The sequence below is a fragment of the Centruroides sculpturatus genome, unplaced genomic scaffold (genome assembly GCF_000671375.1).
Source record: "Centruroides sculpturatus isolate CEXI.00-Female unplaced genomic scaffold, Cexi_2.0 scaffold110, whole genome shotgun sequence".
Taxonomy (NCBI): Eukaryota; Metazoa; Arthropoda; class Arachnida; order Scorpiones; family Buthidae; genus Centruroides; species Centruroides sculpturatus.
Genome location: NW_019384339.1, coordinates 937962 through 943602, shown reverse-complemented (window position 1 = coordinate 943602; position 5641 = coordinate 937962). Strand labels below are relative to the sequence as shown.

At 28.3% G+C, this 5641-nt stretch overlaps 1 non-coding gene across 1 annotated transcript; it reads right to left on the bottom strand.

Annotated features, from left to right (window-relative positions):
- Positions 1-4043: 4043 nt before the first annotated feature.
- Trnaf-gaa lies at positions 4044-4116 on the bottom strand. Its single transcript has one exon. It is a non-coding gene; the product is annotated as a tRNA-Phe (tRNA).
- Between the last annotated feature and the right edge of the window lie 1525 nt (positions 4117-5641).

Below are 5641 nucleotides of genomic sequence, written 5' to 3'. Positions count from 1 at the left end.
AAAGTGAACTTATTAATAAATAGTTATCTTTAGTCTATAAAATATAAAAGAATGAATAAAATATTATTAAATATATTTACTTACGTTGAATATTGAATAATGAATTCACATAAATTTCTTCGACTTTCTATCTGTTCAGCTTAAAGAAGGTTAATAGTTATACATTATACACATTCAAAGATAAAATTTAATCAAAACTTCAAAGTTTAAAGTTTAATCACTTGTTTATGTTAGTGTAAATTGTTATCGTATTCGAAAATCGTAATATTAAATCTACATAATGTAAACTGAAAACTCCAGATTTCTACTTAATAGAAACGTTTGGAATCGATTCAAATAAGCCCTGTTTAACCACGTTTATGTTTGAAACAGTTAACTAAGATTAATGTTAATGTGAATATCGATATTAGTCCATGTGTTGAAACGGCTGTCTCAAGTTCAGCGCATAAAACTTTAGCGATATAAATTTTGACCAAGAATGCAAATCGAAACATTTTAGTAAATTTGTAATATGTCTGTCAATATATTTGCTATACGTTTTTACTTGCAGCGTGATGGATTAGGATAGATTTTGTTTGTCAAATGTTACGTTAATAGCAGAATAATAAAACACTAGACGCAGTCACTCGATGAATATTGAAACGCTACAGAAACAGGTCAGATGTGACATAATAAACTTCATTTCTGATAGAGACAGCTTCGTGTTGCTTTGTAGTAGTTGCATCTTTTAACAGAATCGAGTAATAGAACTTTTACCTCACACTAATGTTAGAAGAGGAAAGCAGACGAAACTATTAAACAAATAAATTAAAAAACTTTATATATTAAGCTCTTATTATTAGTTGTTCGAGAGTAGTCTATTATAACACGTATACAAGTAGACTATCTGATTGATCTCAGTTATTAGTTTGCATCTTTTCCGTTTTATAGGGTTTAAAAAGATTTTTTTTTTTGAATGATCATTGTGGATTCTGTAAAATCCCAAATACAGGTGACGGTATAATAAGGGAAGGCTCCTGTATAGACTGTCTATGACAAGTTTGTGATGTTTGGTTTTATTTGGTATGGTGGAATATTGCAAAAAGTGCATTCCATGAGGACTTTTCTGGCTAACTGGTTCTATTACGGTATTAGACACACAAGAAAACCTGAAAACTGCACGTAGTTAGCTTGTTGTTTAAAAGAAAATTTGCGATGAAATACCAGTAAAATTAGAGTAATGATAACTTTATCAAAGGAATTACGAAGATTTTTTAAATACAGTACAAAGTATAAAAATGTTTTTTTCTAAAGCTTACAATAAAATGTAATATATAAACTTTCATCCATAATTTGAGAAACTCCACATATAACAAACAGTATGAGTTCAACACGACGGTATTTGCTGTCAAATATTACAAACATCCCTTATGTAAATCAATGTTTGTAATATTGATTTCTAAAGAAACTCTTTTCTTTCTTTTGGAAAAATGACGCTCGTGAGTGTCATATTTATCAGTTCTTTTCAATCCATTGTCCAGCCACAAAAACCAGTTACAAAGAATGCATGATTCCAGTTACTCTTCATTTGTAGGTACGTACTTATTGTACTTGATTGCAGAAATGAATACGTAATATATTTTATCCTTATCATAATAAATACAAATCGAAGTATAGGACTTTTACGACTTGTAACCCGGAGATCTCTTCTGAAACTGACACTTTTAAAAACAATGTAGTGTGGTAGATTAGGCACAGCGGCGATTACTATAAACGGAACATTTTTATGCTAAACAGCAAAAGCTCTATCTTGAACTTTAACTGCTGACAGTAATTTTAAAAAGAAAAAGTAAATAAACGTGTGTTCGTCATAAAATAAAAGCGTCTAAGTAGAAAGTGGCTGCTACTAGTAGGAAAGATAAATTATCCATCTAAACAGTTACTATTTCCTTAATCTTTATGTACAGTATATCGAAACAAAATTAAGCCAACTGCGACAGGTATGTACTATGACTATAATGTCATTGTTTCCGATCGAATAGAAAGCACCTTGTGTGCCTCATGATGGCCTCTAACATGAATCAAACACAACTCACTTTATAAGGAAATAAGTAGTTAATTTTCTCAAAGCATGCATTTCTCGTCTTTATGTTTTATTAAAGTTGTTGATGGTATAGATATAAATTTTAGCTGTGAGGTAACAATTTCTTATGGTAGTGAAGTTAGTCATTGCCAGCGTTATACGTAGTTATTCTAGTACGTGAGGGCACGTTTCTTATCACTCACCGATTTTTATTTTGGGCTTGGCAAAAATCGTAATGGTTTTCAAAAAAAAAAAAAAAAAAAAGAAAAGAAAAGCTGGATAGCCTTATAGATTATATAACAATGGATTGAGCCATCATTAGTGATTGCACGAAACCATCGATGGTTTGGAAGTCACGTACGCGTAACATGTGAGATTGTGAGGAAAGTTGGTACATACATGCAAGACACCGCCTACAATTCTTATTTGGCATTTTTTAAAATACAAATCAAACTTTTTTTTGTAGAAATGAACAATTCTATTTAAAAAAAAAACCAAATAAGTACGTGATAGCAAAATATCGACAAAGTTATTATTTCTTTTAATTAAAAAGATTTGGATAATAAATTTTCATTTATTGTAAATATAAAGTTAGTTTTTAGTTGAACTTAATTAAAAATTGTGTTAAAATATGTTGTGTATAAATATCACAAAATAAATAACTCATAAAAATTACACTTAGTAATTTATGAACGTAAATCCCGGTTAATTCATTTCGATTCAAATAACATATCTGAAGGATTGTCATTCGAATAGAACGGTTTAATATAAATCAGTGGCGTATCTAGAATTTTGAGAATAGGGATGCTACTCAAGACAGATTCGAGAGGATAAAAAGCACAAGCCCTATGTCGTTTTTCGGAGAATGTTACTCAATTATCTTACAGTTATTTCGGTTACCTAATCTTACTTATTGAAATATGCGATATGTGTTGTTATAATTTTATTGTTATTTAAAAAAAACAAAACTGATTGCTTTGGTATTGAGTGGGTGCTAAGCACCTTCTGAATAACCTTGATATAAACTTTTATTGATTCTCTACGTTAAATCAAAATATTTAGTATTGTTACTACCTTAATTCTGTCATAAAAAGTAATGTCGTATTTTAAAATAGAATCTATACACAGGGGCCGACGAGAGGAGATAACCGAAGAGTTCTGAAGCCCGGGACTGAATTTATTTATTTTTAAATTTAGTAGTGTTATTAAAATTTAGCTTTCCACCTCAATTTAGTAGTGTCTTGTCCCTGTACATCATACTTTTCTGCTAGCAATAGAGTCGTGCCGGTCATCTATATTACTCTTTTCAGGGGGAAGTTTTGAATAAAAATAACGTGACTTTTGGTACAAACCGGAAGTTTGTATATACTTAATCGGGCCTCATGCCACTAAGATTTCTATATCTGGTCTCGACTTTTATCTATTTAATTCAGTTCTCGAGATTAAGGAAAGACAGACAGACGGACGACGGTGGGAATTTATAGGTCCAATATGCAGTCCAATAAATTGTTACGTCAGAAGGTGGACCGGACTTCTTATCCCAGGATCTTTTGATAGATTGATGGCCGAACCTTTCAGTAGACCCAGGAACGAATCGGAATGAATCAAAAAAAATTAAGAAGTCTTCAATAGCGTTATCTTAACCGAAACGTATTTTACTTTTAATTAGCTTATTTTTTAAAAAATAAATATCAATTATTAAATAAACTATTTTAAAATAATATTTATTATATATATATAAGTTTCGTTATACGAAATGAATATACAGTATAAAGAAATAGCGTTCAAAGAAAACACATTGTAGTGCCATCTGGTGTAAAAATAATCAATTATACATGTATAAACTTTTTTTAAAAGCATTCACCAAAAGTTACGGTAATCATATTTATTACAATAATATAAAATACTAGTTTCAAATAAATATGTTCATAACATATATATTTTATTCAGAAAATTTTAAATGAAAATAAAAAATGTAATTTGCCGGAACCCGGGATCGAACCAGGGACCTTTAGATCTTCAGTCTAACGCTCTCCCAACTGAGCTATTCCGGCACGGTGACGAATTCTCCTTAATACCAATTTCATTTGTTATCAGCATATTACATAAGTTTTTATTTATTTATCAATTTTAAGACTCAAAAATATATATATTAATACTTCCACGTTAAAAATTCATGTATTACAAAAAAATTCNATTAATCATTTTTACATTACTTCTTATGGAAAAGGTTGGTTTGGTATACGTCCTATTCGGTATAAGTCCAAACACCAGGAACGGATTAAGGTCGTATACCGAGGTTCCACTGTAATACTTTCAATGCGAAATGGTTTGTGTTAAAAACTAGACTATTTTAGTGTTTGATTGAAAGAATAAAACAAAATAAAACTAAAATTTATTCATATAAAGGTATTAAATTTTGCTGAGAGGTAAATTACATTTGCTTTTCTTCTGTTTTATTAACTAAAATTGAAACATATTGTTTAAACACATTCTATTATATTAATTAGCTTATTGTATTATTTTACTGATTTTTAAAGTCTGGAACCAATCTTTCATTTTGACAGTGTCCTTTTTACACAGATTTTTCAGAAAGATATCTGCCGTGTAAAAACAGAACTGGAATGTATATCAAATCTCAACTTATTTTTCTCTAACTATACATAATTATTATTAATTCAATAAATAAAATAAAAAGTATTAGTATCATCGATCAATTAGTGCTTTATGGCTGGGTCCAAATTGTCCATACTTTCGCTACCCTACTGACTTTCATGAATTATTTTTGTATATTATTTTCAGTATAAATCTTTATTCAAAAATTATTTTTTTATATTTTTAAATATTTAAATGCGTCATGAATTTTTAAACATTTGAGAAATAATCTTGAAATAAATGTATTTTAAGATAATTAGAAAGATTCCATAGAGATAAAAATTCAAGTATTTTGTTATATAGAGTATTTTATTAATATACAAAGTGAATACTGATAATATATACAGATAAAACGTTTATTCTTGTTCAATAATGTATAATTTTAGAATTTATTATAAAATAATTATAGTGTTTTAAAAATGGTCAACACTAATTAAAATTCGTTCATTAAATTCACGTTTAGATTTAAGGCAAAAGATTTTTATGGAAACGAAGCTTAATATAATTCAATTTTAAAGTCATATAAAGCATTATCATCATTAAAGGAACTAATTAATGAAGTGTTTCTTCAATTAAACAATTGTATATTTACATATATCTAACGCATATGGGTCAATACCTCCCTAAAGGAAGGGTGGAGGTTAACTTTAGTCAAATTAGAACGAACAAAAAATAGAAAATAATCTCTCATTCTAGTCTTGTTTAATAAAGTGACATTAAAAAAATATGATATTAAGAATCTAAAATAAAAAAATAATGACGTTAACTTTCAAATATTAGCAACAGGTAATTCTAGTAGGCAATNAAAAGCAAGAAAATATACTTAAATACTGTAGACTATTATATTCAGTTTTAAAATTAAACATGATTTTTTAAAAAAATTATTTAAAAATTTAGCATAAGTATTCGAAAGCGATAATTTAT